The sequence below is a fragment of the Mus musculus genome, chromosome 14, assembly GCF_000001635.26.
Source record: "Mus musculus strain C57BL/6J chromosome 14, GRCm38.p6 C57BL/6J".
NCBI lineage: Eukaryota > Metazoa > Chordata > Mammalia > Rodentia > Muridae > Mus > Mus musculus.
Window position 1 is genome coordinate 62,723,182 of NC_000080.6, and position 19,356 is coordinate 62,742,537.

General features: G+C 36.6%; 1 protein-coding gene across 8 annotated transcripts in view; it reads right to left on the minus strand.

The window, feature by feature from the left end:
• The window catches only part of Ints6 (integrator complex subunit 6), an 84,839-nt gene that overhangs the window by 46,857 nt on the left and 18,626 nt on the right, over positions 1–19,356 (minus strand). The window contains exon 4 of one of the 8 annotated variants that reach the window (XM_006518683.3): positions 10,447–10,669. The exons of the other annotated variants lie outside the window; for them this stretch is intronic. The gene's annotated coding sequence lies outside the window, so the exon portion shown is untranslated. The remainder of the gene's footprint in view (positions 1–10,446; positions 10,670–19,356) is intronic. 8 annotated transcript variants of the gene reach the window in all.

Sequence of the window (19,356 nt, forward strand, 5' to 3'; positions counted from 1 at the left end):
AGGCTTACAACTGCATGGAGACTGGGGAATTGATGGAGTAAAGACAGAGGAGGAACAACAGCCCCCTACAAACACACACACTTAAGACTGAAAACTAAACTTCAGAACAGATAGGAAAGACTTTAAGAACCTCTTTAAGCCTGGCTGGCATAGCCACTCAAACCTATAACCTGGGCAAAAGGCTAAAGGTGGAGGGTTACCATCATTTCCAGATCAGCCTGGGTTATGGAGTAGCACCTTCCCTCCAAAAGAAGCAGAGCCATAGAGAAAAGAAAGGAAACCAAGAAGAAAAAGAGACAAAAGTGAGGAAGAGGGGAAGGAAGAGGAAGAGGGGATGGAGAAAGGAGAAAGAATAAAAGCAAATATTTACCATAACCCCCAAGTAGACTTCAGCTAGTTGCTTACAAATAAATGGTTACAATTTTAGTAAGGGGACAAAGAAACAGCTTAACTTTCAGGGAAATCACAGAACAATTCAGGTCAAGCTTAAAGAAAATATAAAAAAATAATAGGTACTTGTCTTCATCTCCCACTCCACTTACCCAAACGGCACTAATTCTTATCCATTCTTCCTCAACTGCTATAGTATAGCCAAAATATTCTGAACTGAGTCTGATTAAGTCTAAAGAGGCTTATTCCTCCTTTGTGGAAAATGCAAACCATGTAAAGAAATTTGAACCAGATTGCTGAATGATGAAGACAAAGAAGCTCCAGGAGAGAAACCAGGTACCTCAGCCATATACTCCAAAGAAATAATAAATTGTTTTAAGCCAGTAAGTTTCAAAATGGTATGTTATGCATCAATTGATAACTACAGGCATCATGAAATCTAGAGATATCTTCTAGCCTCAGCTCAACCTCAATCCCAAATATCAAAACTTTAAAATGTTAAAGATCTGTAGGGCTTAATAATCAGAGGCCCTTGCCAGTTTATACTTGGCCCAAACTAACCTACTCACAGGTTGAATTACTATCTAAATTTAGATAATATTCCACTTGAATATGCCCAGCCAAATTCTCTCCTCTGAATACCAAATTCTCTATCTGACATTCATTCCTAAATGATTCCAAGATACCTTGAAACCTAAGCATTCTAAAGTCATGATTTCTCTTCTTCTGTAAGTTTTCCAACATTCACTAGGCCAGGAAATGAATGGCATCATTATCATCATCTACACAGTTCTTTAGAAGCCATTTTACTGCCCCTTAAGCCTTAAATACAATTTATGACAGTGAATTTTACTAATTTAACTTCCTAAATATTTCTTTAAAATGTGGGGTTTATTATCTCTTTTACTACCATACCACCTACTTGAGAAAATTGCTAAAATTAACAGCAGCACCTACCTGGTCTTTCAACACTTACTTGTCGTCTTCTCTTCTTTCCTTACCACTGCACAGAACTCTGAATGACATCTGCCTGTCTTGTTCCTGCTAGGCAGGCTCTCAAACCCTGAGCTACATTGCCAGCTCCTGATTCTTCTGTATTAGCACCATCATTACTTAGCATGGTTCAAGCTCCTTGCACAATGAGGCCCAAACTTCTTTTCCACCATATACTATAATCCCCTTTTTTGTCAATGCTCCAAGTGCCATTAGCCTTGTTTCAGTTCCTCATTCTCAAAACAAACCCTTTAGAGAAAAGGACTCCCCTGCCTGATATGATCTTCATTTATATATTCTATATAATAAACCTTACTCTCTTCTGGTCTTCTCTTAGACAAAGCCTCATTCTGCAGCCTAAGCTGGCACAGGAGTCCTACCTCAGCTTCAAGCCCTGGAACTGCAGAGCTGAGCCACCACACTGGCTTCTCTTCACATATTACAACCCATGACCTCTGACTAGATCTAATATAGTTACTATAAGACCTGATAGCACATTCCTCCCTACTCTACCCTAATTTGTTTACAGTACTAGAGGTGGAGCCCAGTACCTCAAAGCCTGAGCTAGATATCACTTCATATCCCTCCATTTTGAGAGAATAAGTGGTGAATGCAAGTTTACTTTCATCTACCTAATTATTTTTTAAAATTGCTATCTTCTCCAGTACCCCAAAAGCAGGACTCCGGTTCACTTTGCCATCCATTCTATCTTAGACTCTGGTGTATCTAGACAATGAGTTGTTCAATAAATATGACTCAATGAAAATGAAAGGATTAATAATGTGACTAGCTAAGCTGTGAAAGCACTGAGGACTCTACTGAACAACTGAAAGCAATGAAATAGTGTGAGCAGAATGATATACACAAATGGCATATTTTAGAGACATTCTGCCACATGTGGCAGATTAAAGGTAGTCATGAAAAGAACCAAGACAGCAAGAGTGCTAGTAAAGATGCTTGCCACCAAGCCTGATTTCCAAAACAACCTCTGCACGTGCACCATGGCACTCATGTGTATTCATTCATACAAAAACTAAATAAAATTTAAAAGAAGAAAAAGAGGGCCAGACATATAGCTAAGCTGTTAAAAGAGTACTCACTGATCATCTAAAAGACCTGAAATCAGTTCCCAACACCCATATCATGCAGCTCATAACCACCCATAACTCTAGTGCAGGGGATCCAATACCTTCTTCTGGCCTCCTCAGGTACCTGTACTCATGTGCACATAACCACACAGTCATACACAGTTGAAAAATAAAAATAAACAAATGGTTTGTTGTAGACAGAATGCACAAACACTTGTCTAGCATATGTTAGGCCTGAGATCTCTCAATGAAGGAAAAAGGAAGAGAGGGGGGAAGGGAGGGAGGGAGGGTGGGAAGGAAGGAAGGAGGAAGGAATGGAGGGAGAGAGAAAGGTGGGAAAGCAGGAAGGCAAGCAGGCAGGAGTAAGAGCTGCGGCACTAAATAACTAGTGGCAATGGAAAAAGAAAAGAGGAAGCAGACTAAGGATTACTAAAGGTAAGAACCTGATAGACATCAAAAACAAAGGAATGATATACAGCCTGGTATTGTGTCCTACAACTTTAGTGTTACCTCTACAAATGAGAGGTTAACATATTCAAAACCATACTATATGAATTATGACTTAAACTATGATCTAAGTTTTAAACATCTCCCATCAACACAAATCAGAACATGTTTCTCAAAAGATGTGCAACATTATCAACTCTTAAGAGTACAACTATGGGGGCTGGATTGATGGCTCAGTGGTTAAGAGCACTGACTGTTCTTCTGAAGGTCCTGAGTTCAAATCCCAGCAACTACATGTTGGCTCACAACCATCCATAAAAGGATCTGATGTCCTCTTCTGATGTGTCTGAAGACAGCTACAATGTACTTAACATATGATAAATAAATATTTTGTTAACTATATCCAAACTATTCAGAATATAAATAAAACATTTAACCTGGAATAAATCATAAACTATTAAGTCAGAAAGCTAATTTAAAGCATACAGGTAAAGAAAACCAATGTCAAAAGCTTTATATATCATTTTTAGCCAGCCAAAAATCATTGTTGGCTAAGATTTCTCCATTTACTGAACTTATATAGTAAATGTCATTCCATCAGATTGCCTGTTTTATTTAACTCTCTTTACAAATCTATTACCTATTACTTAAGAGTCTAAGGAATAGCAACAATTTAGTATGTTTCTTTGCTTCCCCAAACTTAAGATTGAGCACACATAAAAAATTCCCTGGGCAGTAAGATGACTGAGCAGTGAGAGCTTGTCCTCACTAGCCTGACCACCAGAACACACGAAAAGGTAAAGGAAAGAACTGACTCTTCAGTTAGCCTCTGCGTTCCACAGGTGCACTCCCTGTGCCATACTCATAGACCAGTAGACAAACTGGTCTAAAGCTTTTCTAAACTCCTTTTGGCCATTAAAATTTAAGCACAGTATGTAGTTATCTTGACTTTTAAAACACCTTATAGTTTAAGTACATCCAGAAATGATATTTTAAAGACTATTAGTATTTGCTTAGTATTTTCTAATGGATTAATTTTAGAATAGTTTCATATTTGCTTTACTTGAAATGCAAACTATAAGTCAAAATAATGCTTAACTTTTAAGTTAGCTTGAAATAATTTTTCGATTACTCAAATAATTTTTCATAGTTACTAAAACAGTTAAAATACCACTTAAAAGCTTTGAATTTAACCTCAGAAACTTGGGGGTTTAACCTGGATTTATTTACACTGTCTGGTACATGTTCATTGATCCAGGTAATGATATGGCCAATTTTTTTCAGATCCCCTTTCCCTCTATAGACCAGGTTGCAATCCTCTCTGGCCTTTACAATAGAGTACTAAGTTTACAAGCATACACTACTGCACCTGGGTTTTGTTTTGTCTTCTTTCTAAGAATTAGGAAAGCAATTTTATGTTAAGTTTCTGTAAGACTTAAAGCTAGGGGCTCTGACTTAAATAGCTGTGTGGAATAAGCTGAAAACTGTACAGCAAAATACAGCTAATTACAGAAACTGAACAAAGATTCTCAATGTCCATCACTTTACTTAAGTCTGTACCTATTTGAAAATTTCGACAATAAAAAGGTTTTTAACCTTCTTTTTAGAACAAACAACTGGAAATGCAAATCTAAACCTCTGCGGAAAGGAGACAGAACAGGAAGGGAAGTTTACTTTTATTATCCCCTCTCCAGTTAAGCTCAGCAAAATAGTTCTGTTAAAAATCATAAACTTAAAACAGAATTTACATTCTCATCATTTTGAGGTATTACTCTAAAGCAAATATTCAGCGGAGGTACCACTAAGTTACCATCTACTTTTGGGAGAGTATGCACTGGCCTGGTGTAACCAGATACAGATAGAGGTACTAGACTTGTAAAACACTAATTCACAGCAGGTTTGCCAAGCTCACATACTGACTACTATAAACACTGCTGAGAAATTAAAGATGTTGAAAATATGAGAAATAAACACTAATAATGGATGAGAATAACAAAATACTAAAAGGCATTCCTTCCCCAACTGAGTTCCCTCACAATCAGAATGTCTGTAAAGTCTCTTGTAGGATTTAGCAATCCTGAGTCCAAGTTTAAATCCAAATTTAAAGCCCCTATGTTAGATAAAGCAATTTGAAAAAGTTGGAAATTTTCAAGACTTAGAAAAACAGAATCCTATGTTCTCTGGGTTTTAAATAATGCAGACCATGGTCCCTTACCCAGGCATTTCTGACTAAATAAACTGCTACATGCCACCTTTAACCCACTCGTCTAAAGGTACACAGATTACCTCAAAAGACAACTTTTATACCCCTGTTAAGATTTAAATGTCTCATCTTTGTTCAGTGATAGTGGGAACAACTAAAAATCCAAGTAACCTTAAGATGTCATTATTATACTCATTCTAAAGAACACTAAACCTTGTAACAAGAGAGAATACACTTAAATCTCTAATTAGATGCAGAGCCACGATTCAAAACTTGGGTTTTTAACAACACTTTGAACAGTGCATTTTAAATAACTTAAATTTGAAGTTGATATAAATATGAATACATAATCTATCTTCTCTTTCAGATTTAAAAAAATCCTAATTCTGTCTATTGACAAAGAGGAGGGGTTATGACATACAGACACAAATACAATAACAAGAATCACCCCTAAACCCAGGAGTATAGTCATTTGTTAAGCATGAGAAACCTGACCTAAATCTAAGCCTGGGACAAAAATGTAAGCTTTGAACACGCCATTACACAAAAAAAAAAAAAAAACAAAGAAACACTCAAGTTTTTAAAGTATAATTTCTTTATATTCCTTTCAGTCCAGATTCTTCCAAGTCTAATCAACCTCTCCTTCCCACTTCTACTAGACAATTCTCCAAGCCCCAATCTCAATGTAACCAGATATTGGTTAAGTTGTCAAGTTCTACTTGGTGAATGATGATAGGGGCTGTCCTGTGTAAGTCTGGAGTAGCCATGTAAATAAAGAAGCCTCTCACTCTCCTAGTCTGCTGCTTTTCTTGAAAGCCAAACCCTGGTTGCAGGATGTTTTGTAAAAGCCCATTTGTCATCAACTATTCACCTAAGAGAAGCAATGGAGTCCAGCACAGGATGGAGCAAGGCCCTCTACTTCAGGGACTACTACCCAATTAGACCTGTCTTTAAAATACAAGTCTCTCTATTTTTGTTGTTACTGCTTTCCAACTAGACAAGTAAACCAATTTTTAAAAGCCTGCCAAGATTGAACTAGAGCAGTGATTCTCAACTTTCCTAATGCTGCAACCCCTTAATACAGTTCCTCATACTGTGCTGACCCCCAACCATAAAATTATTTTGTTGCTACTTCATAACTCTAATTTTCCTACTGTTATGATTATAATGTGATTATCTGATATGCAGGATATCTGATATATAACCCCAGTTTGAGGACCTCTGAACTAGAGGTTGGTTAATTTGTCAACTTGTTTACTGGAGAAAATATGCATTCAAAGAGAAACCAACCCTGTATGGTAGCAAGTGGCACACACCTGTAATCCCAACACTTGGAAAGTAGAGGCAGGAGATCCAATCTACGCTACATGAGACCCTGTCTCAAAAAGCAATCAAGGTACTATGCTACTATAGGAAGGGCACGAACTTATATGTCCTTATAAAACTAATGGAAGTGCTTATGTAACTCTAAACAGAAAGCTAGTATCTCCAGTCCCAGTTTCTCAGATTTGCTTAGATAATAAAGATAAAATTTTTTCAAAAGAGAATTTAATGTCTTCAACATTTCTTAAAGTTTATCTCTCAAATACAATACTATCTTAGTTAGGTCTTTTATCGAACACAAATCAGAGACAAGGAGGAGTAAGTTGTACTTAGTCCTTACAGACTTATTTCCTCCTTCCCAATAGATGCCTCCCTTCTGCTGGGTCTTCTGCTTTCTGGATTTCATATTATCAATCACAAGCAAAGACCCTCAACATCAATTCTCTAAGGTTTTGCTTTCTAATAATCTCAATCTTTAGAATTTTCCTAATTATTTCTAAGAACAACAAACCTAAAGGCAGGGATATTCAAACTAAAATCATCTGGTTGTATGAGAAAGTTATTTGCTTATCCTAGAATTTATGGATTTCATTGGTACCAAACATAAATCTATTAAAAAAGAGAAGATAGGGAAATGGGCCTGGGTTGTAGCTCAATGGTAGAGCTTGCTACAGAAGTCATGTGAGTCCCAGAGTTCAATACTCAGCACTGTACCAAAAAATATGTATGTATACACATTCAATATTTATATACAAAAATTCCAAAGAATATTGTTCACCTCAAAATGATTAATTCTATTATAAAATTTCTCCTCAAATGTACACACACACAGAGCTGAGGAAATGGCTCAGTTGGTAAAGTGCTTGCCATACAAGCATGAGGACCTGAGAGCCTCTGAGCCCAAGTAAAATGTCAAGCACAGCAGCACATACCTATAGTCCACTGCTAGGTAGACACAGATTCCTGTGGTTTTCTGGACAGGAAGTCCAAATGAATTAGAGCTCCAGATTCCATTAGAGGCCCTGTCTCAAAAAATAAAGTGGAATGCAAGAGAGGAAGACGCTTGAACATCAACCTCTAGCCACTACATGCATGTCCACACAAGTACACGTTAAAATAAAAACTGCACATATGCATACATCACACACACACACACACACACAGCCCTTCATCAAAGTCAGTTAAAGAAAATTCCCCCAAACAACAATAACGAGCGTAAGAGAAAGGGGAATTAGCAAACAGTGGGGACAGAGTGGTAGAAGAGAAAAAAGGGTCTCAGCGTAGGCCCAGCAAGCATGCTTGGAGCTCACAGACCAGGTTAGCCTCAACTTCACAGAGATTCCCCTGTCTGACTCTACCTGCAGAGTCCTGGGATTATAGGCATGTGCCATTGTGCCAGCAGAAAAGAAAATGCATTTAAAACAAAAATGAAAATGGAAGTTCAATTCAAACTTCTATTAGCCAGAAATAATAGAAATAGGGTAGGGGTTGCAAAGAGCGATGCCTGGAAAGACTGTAAAAAAATAACATTTTTGAACTTAATATAAGCTCTCAAACTAAAATGACCTATTAAGAGCTCACAAGTCCAGCACATAAAGAGTCACCTCCTCAAAACTAGTACCTAAACTACAGCGCAGTCCTCTAGTTACTTATTCAGTAAGACCTGAGTACATTCTGGCTACTAGTATTATTGTGCTCACTGCATTAAAGAGTAATAGTGTGGATAAAGACGACTCCAAAGCTGTTGTGAGAAGCATCTAATACAGTAACACAGCCCATGGTCTACAGCAGTGGAGTACAAAATAGAGGACATTTCAGGATTCCCCAAACTATGGTCCAAAGTCTACTGCAGCCCAATCTAGCTCTGAAAACAAAACTGTACTAAACATATCAGTATTTACTCCTTAATATGTTGTTTGAGTGGTTCTTTTCCACAACAGCAGAATTCAGTAATTCTTTTTTTTTTTTTGGTTTTTCAAGACAGGGTTTCTCTGTATAGCCCTGGCTGTCCTGGAACTCACTCTGTAGACCAGGCTGGCCTCGAACTCAGAAATCCACCTGCCTCTGCCTCCCGAGTGCTGGGATTAAAGGCGTGCGCTACCACGCCCGGCTGAATTCAGTAATTCTAATAAAGACCATGTTACCTGAAAATGTCTGTTATCCCTTTTTTTAAATTTACATTTAATTATACATTTTGCATGTGTGTGTGCATATATATGCATGTGTGTGTGCCAAGGTCCATGTATGACAGTCAGAGAACAACTTTCAAGAGTGGGTATTCTTGTCACCATGCAGGCTCAAAAAGTTTACAAACTATGAAGGCTATTCTTAATTATCAGTTTGACACAGAAGGAAAAAGGAATGTCATTTGAAGAACTGCCTCTATCAGACTGTTCTGTGGGCATGTCTAAAGGGCAGTTTCTTGACTGCTAACTGATATGGCAGGACCCAGGCCAATTGTTGGAAGTCTCACCCCTGGACAGGCAGGCCTGTCATGCAGAGGACAAATAGTTAGGTAAGCCAAGGGAGGCAAGTCAAGGGAAGTGAGCCAACGAACTGCAGTCCTCTGCAGTCTCTGTTTCAATTCTCACCTCCAGGTTCCTGTCTTGAGCTCCTTCCTGCCCTGGCTTTCAATGATGCACATAACTTATAATATGAAGTAAACTCCCAAAGTTGGTGTCAGTATTTTCATCAAAGTAACAAAAAGCAAAATAGAACACAAATCTCTGGTATATCACAGTTCATGTTGTACAGAAAACAAATTTCAGAACATATACACACAGAGATAAAGCACATGATTTTTCTCCCAAATGATAAGATATTGAATCCAGGGCCTCCTAACTATCTACAAGCATGATACACTGGGCTATATTGTATGTCCTGATATACACACACACACATATATATATGTATGTGCATATGTGTATGTATGTATGTGTGTGTGTATATATATATATATATATACATATATATATGCACAAACACATATATACATATATATGTGTATATATATATATATATATATATATATATATATATATATATATATATATATATACTAAGTTTTAAAATGTACATGCACTTGGATCGGTATATGACCCATATAATTTATCACCAGTAAAAAGTAATTCAATAAAAAGAAATTAGTAGTTCTCAATATCTTTCAGTTAACTTAAACTCAGAAACTGAGGTTATTAACCAATTACTGGGTTCTTTAAGTGCTTCACATTACAGAGAAAGTAATCTAAAATTAAAACAAAACATCTCTTAAGAATCGTAGCGGTGAGGATAGATGCTGATCAAGGAGGCAATACTAATATTCTCCAAGTTCAATGCAATAAGACAGGAACTGCTTCATAACTACTGTGTGTTTTGCTTTTCATTTGGTTTGCTTTTCATTTGGTTTGCTTTTCATTTTTCTTTTAAGACAAGATCATACTATATAGCATAGGCAAACTGGTAATCCTCCTCCCTCCCCAATGCTGGGGTTTATAGGCATGCACCATCATGCCCAGCAATAACTATGTTTATTAAAAAAAAAAAAAAAAAAAAGCACAAAACAAAACAAAACATTATGATAGAAAAAAATCAAATGTAAACTTGTCCTAACCAACCTCTGAAGCTTAACTGCCTGATATTCATTCACGAACTAAGTTTTATAATTCTATCTGTAGCTAACAACTGAATGCAATTTTGACATCAAGGTATCATTTAGCTACAATAGAAAGGAGATGTCCTTTTAGACAAACACATATTAAGCTAAATCTCTGAAGAATATGGGAAATACCAAATCTCTCCCTATATTGGCTGTTAAGCTCAGAAGATAGTCTCTAGTAACTCAAAAGTTGGGGTCTGATCATCATCAACAACACATTTTTAAGCTTCAGGTTAATTTACCACTTAGACCTGAAAAGTCAGGTTAGGGTTATCATTCTATGTTGAATCATATTCTCCAACAAAAAGGCACAGTCCCCAGAGAGAACTACACTCTACTCTGCTCACCTTTAAGGCTTTCTCTGAGGCCTTCCGAGATGACTAGCATCAGACTTTTGAGGAAGGCTAGCCATTAGACAAGGCTTTTCCCCACGATATGACTGCTTGAAGTGACATCCAGGATCAGGTCGATCCTGTATCCAGGAATCATGACCCTCCCTGAGGCACCAGTCATCATGAGATAGTCAGTGCACTTTGGCACTTCTTGAAAACCACTGGGCTGCTCCTTTAGCTGAAAGGAAAAAAAACATCAAAACCACAACAAACAAAACAAGGGGGAGGGGGAATCAGTAATTCAATCTGAAAAGAGTGTGGGGAAAATATACCAAAACAGCCTTGTCTAGATCAAAATGTAGCCTTGCTTTGGTATAAAGGCCAAAGTTCCAATGCTGTTTCAATCACCTCATCAAATCTATTCTGAATATATAAATCTAGAAAACTTAAATCTACTGTATTATACCCGAAAAACAGCAAAAGTGGAAATTAATTTTAAAATAGTGGGAAGAGAGCTAAGTAGATATAATCAATATATTTATTAGTAACTAGGTGCCTAACGTTTTTATTAGTATGGCCATCAGGAATCCAAACACTGACATTTTAATTTTCTCAGATTACAATCTGACTCAGGAAGTCAGAAAAATAACCAAAATAGACTACATTTAACAGAAAATTGACTTGGGTATAGATGTACATACTGATAAACATGTATACACACACACACACACACACACACACACACACACACACACACACGCACACGCGTGCACGCAAATGGACAAAGACGGTGGCAGGGAAACAGAAGAATATTCTGGTTTTAACATTTTTTTGACTATCAATACTAACAGCTGCTTTAAATAAGCAAATTTAAATTTTCACATCATTATATTCTTAAAAATAAAAAACAATGGGGCTGGATTGTGGTGTCATACACTTTTAATTCCGGCACTTGGAAGGCAAAGACAGGCAGATCTCTGAGAGGTCAGCCTGGTCTATATAGCCAGTTCTATACCAGATAAGGAAATACAATGAGACCCTGTCTGAAAATTACTTAATCTTTAAAAGTAAAATACAAACAATAGGCCAGACTGGTGACTAGCTGGGAAGTACAACTGGACAGCAGGGGATGACCTTGACCACTCTGGGTATATGTAGCAATATTCACAGCACTTAGAAGGATAAAGCAGAAGAATAACAAAATTGAAGGCTTATATAAAATTGAAGGCTTATATACTATCATCTGTAAAGGTTTAAGCTAACTATTTTTTTCAGTGTACACACATGAAAACTAAAGGATTATCTGTCTACCCCTCACTGACCCAGAGCCCACCTACTAGGCTAGACTAGTTGGCTAGGGAACCCCAGAGATCCTTCTGTCTCTACCCTCAGCATTTTCATTTTCATAGGTCCTCAGCCCTTTATTGACTGAGGTGACTGTTTTACAAGTTAGATTTTAATTCCTAGACAGCATCCTTAAAATAGTAAACAACCTATTCAATACTGAATAAGGGCAAGAGTCTTATTTACTTCCATCTTTGCTCCTGAAGTAGCTAGAATATTGAGACCTATACATATGTACAGTGAATGCCACATTTGCCTGGTATACAGGCAAACATATATATCACAAGGAAGAAATGCTAAACTAAAGCATATTTAATAGCTCAGATCTGAAGAATTCATTCTGGAAGGTAACCAAATATAAAAACAATTATTTTATTTTCCTTATTTCTACTTTTTTATATCCTCCATATCCAGGCAACAATATTACTACCTATATAGACACTTATGATGGAAGCCTAGGAATAGTACTAGACCATTATTTAATGTGCTTGAAAATGATTTAAAGCTAATAAGTTGGTCGGGAGGTGGTGGCGCACACCTTTAATTCCAGCACTTGGGAGGCAGAGGCAGGTGGATTTCTGAGTTCGAGGCCAGCCTGGTCTTCAAAGTGAGTTCTAGGACAGCCAGGGCTATACAGAGAAACCCTGTCTCGAAAAACCAAAAAAAAAAAAAGCTAATAAATTGGGCATAACAATGCACACTTGTGATCCAACCACTGGGCCAGCTGAGGCAGGAAGGTTTCAGGGTAGCCTAGACTTAAATACCAGAACACTGTCACCAAATGTGATGATTTGAATATGCTTGGCCCAAGGTGTAGCCTTATTGAAGTAGGTGTGGCCTTGTTGGAGGAAGTGTGTCACTGTAGGCATGAGCTTTAAGATCCTCCTCCTAGCTGCCTAGAAACCAGTCTTCTAGCAGCCTTCAGAAGAAGACGTAGAACTCTCAGTTCCTCCTGTACCATGCTTGCCTGGAAACTGCCATGTTCCAGCATTGATGATAATGGACTGAACCTCTGAACCTGTAAGCCAGCCCCAATTAAATGTTGTCCTATATGAGTTGCCTTGGTCATGGAGTCTGTTCACAGCAGTAAAACCCTAACTAAGACACAAAAAAATAAAAATAAATGAATAAATATAAATAAATAAATAAAACCCACAAAGACAAGACAAATCTATGGACTTATCCCCAGGAAAGTATGCATGCACACAAACATAATGCTTAGATATTACTTTAAGAAATTTATTTATAGGACCCCTAGAAGTATGTTTTCTAAGGGCAAGAGTCTTACTTCCATCTTTGTTCCTGAAGTAGCTATAATATAGAGAGAGACCTATACATATGTACAGTGAATACCACAGTTCTGGTATAGCCAAATATACAGGGAAATAATGCTACACTAAAGCATAATTTAATAGCTCAAGTTTAAAGAATCCATTCTGGAAGGTAACCAAGTAGCAACTCCAGAAAGTCAATCATTAATTGTCATCAATTTTTGACAAACAGAATCATCAGGGTCATAGATACATATTTTTGAAATGACGCTAGTTACATAGCCATTCAAAAACCAATAAATATAGCATAGTAAAACTACCCAAATTCTAATATCCTTTAGATGTAATCAAAATTCTAAGGCAAGGAAAGTAATGGCAGATTAATTAATCAGTTACTCACCTCTCCTGGCAACTCACCTTCTCTACCCTCAACTTGAACAGCACACTCTAAGCAGTTAACTTTACTCTGACAAGAAGTCAGTGTTTTAAGACCATCCAAAAATTATTCTAAACCATATTAACAGATTAGAAAAACAATACTGTTATAGTCACATAAGCAGAATTCCAAACCTTGGAGAGGATCCCAAGTATGACAACTGTAAAGATCAAGAATTACTTATATCTTAGAATATCTAGGCTAGCGTTAAGTTAAAAACATTTTTTATTCTGTTTATTAAGGTATTTCCACATGCTTTTATGTAAAAAAAAAAAGTATCTATATAATTAGTTTGTGTTTTGAAATCTGACTGTTCATCTCATCAAAATCAATTGGAACATGTTTAACAAAATACAGACTTCTCCATTTCCAAGCTAAAGTAACAGATCCATAATAAGACCTGAGACCTGTATATTTTATAAACTTACTTCATGATTCTAATGCAGCTATGTAAAAGCTTAGCATAACAGTAAGAATAACAGCAGTCTATGTATGGAAGGCTACGAGCAGTGACAGAGATGTCTCTAGGTGAGACTTGGCCCACAAGACCAACACAGCACATGCTCTGAATAAAAACTATTTAGATGTACCTTACCACAAACAAAGGGCTGCCAGGCCACTTTCATTAGGCTAAGAAGCAACATTTCTATTAATTGTTTGTCTAGAAGCTTCTCTTAGGGGTTATTCTTATTACATATTGAAAATAGTTTACTATTTTCAGCAGTAATATATACGTGAACTGCTGAATATGCACTGTAAGGAATTGTGTCAAACTTTATAAATATGCATTTTCAAGAAACTATTAACTATAAGTACAAACAATAGAGGCAAAAATATAGATAGAAAAATAAAATATAGGTGATCTATATATATTGAAAAATTCTCTTAGGTGTTCTTACAAAACTGACTTAGTAGAAGTAACATACAAAGTATAAATCTAAATATTTCATCACAGAAAAGATATGACTCCTTAAAAGTTACCAGGTTCCATTAATGCCAATATGAAGACGTTACTACATACAGGATAACACAATACTCAGAAACCTATCACACCATGAAATTCCTCAAGATTTCTTTCACTCTTTTTTAAAACAAAGAATGTTGTCTGGCGTTCTAAGTATCCCAGAGAGTAGGGAACCCACTCTAAATGCATATTTAAGTCTTTATCTGTAAAATAGTTATAGTAACCTTTGACAAACATTTTTGTGTTCAGTGAATAAGAACATTTTGGGGAGTGAAGAAACAGTTTCTCAATCACTTCAGATATGAGAATCTATATTACTTTTGAATCATTAAGAAGGCAAATGTGTGATGACACACAACTGTCAAGTAAAGTAAAACCATCTTCAGTGTGTAGTGTATAGAATGATCCAGAAAAACACAAACTGCTGCTACCAAATCCAGAAACTCAAAGCTTGATGACCTTTTGTGCCAACTTTCAAAACTGATGAGTCAGACTATAAGAGCAACTGAACCCATAAGCTGAGACTGCTGACACTTTTCTATACAAGTGTCTTAAGTGAACATCTCTCCAGAAAGTTATAAAAGTAGTTATGGGTGGCAGCTGGAGAGATGGCTCTGGTTAAGAGCACTGACTGTTCTTCCAGAGGTTCTTAATTCAATTCCCAGCAACCACATCTGTAATGGGATCTGATGCTGTCTTCTGGTGTATCTGAAGACAGTGACAGTATATGTATAAAATAAATAAATCTTAAAAAGGGGGAGGGTGCTGAAGAGATGGCTTAGCGGTTAAGAGCACTAGCTGTTCTTCCAGAGGTCCTGAGTTCAATTCCCAGCAACCACATGGTAGCTCATAACCATCCATACCCTCTTCTGCCTTGAAGGCATACATGTAGGCAGAATACTGTATACAAAATAAAGTAATTAATTTGAAAAAGAAAATGTAATTGTCCAGCTTGGCCTTAAAAACCTAGCTAGTATTGCAGAGCCAATGGTTAATTTTGACAACAAATGCCTTCTCAAAAACATTACCTTCGTGGCAATCACAATACAAATATGCCAACAGATTCATCTATACATAGAAATATCAATATTTGAAATAGAATACTAGTGTTAGCACCTTTGGGAATGAACAAAATAATGGTTTCACTACAGTGAAGTGTTTCAGCAGAATTTTTTTCTGCTGCCTTACTGAACAATGCACTTGGTAATGTACTTCTGAAATAAGTTCAAAACACATTCCCACTGCAGCTCTGGACTCCAGAGAATCTTTGCAAAAAATAAAAAGAAACAAGTTTTCAGCAAAGCACGGTGATGGCTCACTTTCACTTCAGTTCAGGGAAGCTGAAGCTGAGAAGAGCTTCCCCAAATTTGAAGCCAGCCTAGGCTCCATGAGTTCAAGGTGAACTTGGCTTCAAAGAGAGACACTATCTCTAAAACTTAAGTAAATAAAACAACTCTAATTATAATTTGGTAATTTTATCAAAACATTTGAGACACAAAGAATGCTGATATGGTTAGCATTATAAGTATTTGGCCACATATTTATCAACATCATAAAATAAGAACTATAGAATCAAGAAAAATAGTGTCCTTTGTATTTCAGAATTCAAATCTATAAATAGCCCATTTCCCTTAAGTGAGAATACTGGAGACAATCAGTTTGACTAAATGGCTATATAACATACACACACAAACACACACAAAAGGCCAGAACAATGCTTCCAATCTAAAAGTCATCAAAGGTCCAGGACAATATTCATGTTACCTCAAGCAATAACTTAAGTTCTGTTTCATTTAATTAATTAATGTAAGATGATCACATATAGCACAAGATTTTCATCCACGGTACAAAACAGTCTTCTCTCCTACCTCAACATATTGCTAAGTGCACAGAGTGCAGAACAGTTTTATTATCCCTTTGACAAACACATTGCTAAAAAAAATTGGGCCTGAACATACTCAGGCCAAGGTATAATATGGCTCTAAATATTTCAACTAACTTTTTTCTATATTCAAAACAGTTGAACACTGGGCCGTTTTATAAACTTCACAAATGTATGCAGTAACCCATACACAGTCCGTGGTTTTCCTAAGATCTTTAGATCAAACTAGATTGTATATGTTACAAAGAATTTGCCAACTGCTTGAGAGGAAGCAGTGTCTATGAGATGGGATGAGTTTACCCTTTCAGTGCTTATACTTAAAAATCACCATTTCTCTCACTCAAAAAACATGAACTTAAAAAACTGTCATGAAACAGAACACCAAAAACTTATCCTGTTACATACTCATTGCCTAGAAATGCTTAGCTTAGTAGTTATTCAAGGAGACTAAACAAATTAAGAACAGAATTATCTATATCATACTGGCACAGAAAGCTAAAACAGGAAAATAATTCAAGCTGGGCAGTGATGACACAAGCCTTTAATCCCAGCACTCGGGAGGCAGAGGCAGGCGGATCTCTGAGTTCGAGGTCAGCCTGGTCTACAGAGTGAGTTCCAGGACAGCCATGACCACACGGAAAAACCCTGTCTTGAAAAACCACAAAAGGAGGAGGAGGAGGAGGAGGAAAAGAGAAGAAAAAAGAAAGGAAGAAGAAAGAAAGGGGGGGGGGGGAAAGGGAAGGAAAGAAAAAGAAAAAGAAAAAGAAAAAGAAAAAGAAAAAGAAAAAGAAAAAGAAAAAGAAAAGAAAGAAAATTCAAACAGAAGGCAAAGTACTTGTCTCAAAAGCACAAGGACTTGAGCTCAGATTCCCAGCATCAACATAAAAAGCTGGGCACAGTGAGTATCTGTAAACCTAGCACCAGAGGGAGAGAGGTGAAGACAGAGCATCCCTGAGATTTGCTGACCATCTTGCTGTTAGTGAGCCACAAATTCAGGAAGAAACCCTGCCCCTAACAATAAGGTAGAGAGCAATAGAGGAAGAGATCCTGCATCAACCTCTGAACTAAATCCATACCTGCACATACACAAACACACATAGAAGGTAAATTCTAAACACATTCAACAACACAATCAAAAAGGTGTTGGGTAGATCCAGGACAAAGGAGAGCACCATTATGCTGGTACACCATTGTAATTTAGATGAATTCTAATATAGATTTGGCAGCAACAAAGACCAGAACCCAATCAAATCACTTTGGTTCTTTTTTAAATCTCAATTTCCTTATTTGTAAACTGTAAGACAAAGACTAAATGAACTACTTCCTATATGATCTGCAATGAGGTTTCTGTGAAAGCAGCAGAGTCACTCATTTTGTACTAACAGAACAGATATGATTTACCACAGTAGATATCACACCACTCAAGCAAAAAATATGAGAGTGAAACATACAAATGGAAATAAGTTACATCACAGTAGTCACTGCTAGACAAACGTGGTAGTGTATACCTGTAATCTAACTACTTGGGAGGTGGAGGCAAGAGGATCTGAGTTTGAGGCCAGTGCTACAGTCTATTAAAAAGAAAAAGAAAAAATTGCAGCCATGAACCACCAAAAATTACATACACAATATTCTGTAAAATTCCTTAAATGAAAATTTATCACACATTTACTCATTACAAATACAAAAAGAGAATTTCGGATTTGGCAAAGGCAAACATAACAAGACATACAGGTAAAATTGATACCCCCTAGTAGAAAAAAATGATCTGAGCATGAATATAAATGCACATATACGCATCCACAAGAAGACAGAGAAAGGAGGGGGAGAGGGAGGATGAGAGGGAAGAGGAGAGGGAGGAGGAGAATGGAAGAGGGGGAAAGGGAGGAAGAGAGGAGAATAAGGGAGCAAGAAGAGTAGTGATACTGTTCAATGCTAGAGCACTAGCCTAGGCCCTGGGTGGATCCACAGTATTGGGTTGTAGAGAGAGAGTTAGAGAAAGAAACATGCAGGACTTTCCTAATACCAAAATAATTCACAGGCCTATGCTCAAACTTCATAATCAAAAATGTTTGCCTTAAAAATAAATCAACTTTCTGCTTTAGGTAAGAAGCAACAAAAGGAATCAATTTTAAGCTTCCTATCAGATTCAATACATCAACATCTGTAATATCTTTCATGTAAATTCTATTCTTAGAACTATGTTAAATATTTCACAGATAAAAAGAACAGAAAGGTTGAGATCTCTGCCCACAGGAAAATCTTTTTAATCTTATTTGCAATTTAATATTGAAATATAAAAACATAGTGACATTTCTCTAATATCTTTCCTAAGGAAGAAATCAGAAAGAAAGTTCAACAATTCCAACCCTCATGTACATTTCAAGATATCTTGAAGCTAGAAGTCCTATAAACAGATTTTATAAATAAACCAGATCCAGGTATACTGGGATGAACTACATCCCTGAAGGCATTTTTACAAAAGGCATGAGAAAGAGTGCCTTGAATGAATAACCTTACAATAGGCATATTTTATAAGAAAAAAACAGAAATATTTTAATCAAAATCATTAAGGTAAAACACAACCATCAAAAGAAGTGGAATTTCTATAAAATTAACATGAATACAAATAATAAAATTAGTATGGTTAAGAAAGAAAAGTCAATTTGATAGTTTCTAGGTTCAAGCTAAGTAACATTGCTATTGCTTGTGATTATAGATACAGTGTCTTGTCTACTACTATGAGTGGCAGAACTATAAGGAGCTATACACATCAACCAAGTCTAAGAAGGAAGTCCAGTAACCCATTACATCTCACTTTCAAAAAGGCTGTATCAAGTAGGCTACTTTTTTTCAGTGCTACCTCAATATTTATTCCTAAAATCTTTTAAATATTAACTGCTGAAACAAAGCAATTCTAGCATTTGCCCCCTAAGTAAAATTAGGTAATCTAAGTTCTGCACTGGTTCTATTATCTCATGATGGAATGACACAATACACTTTGTCTTTATAGCCCACCGTACATTTT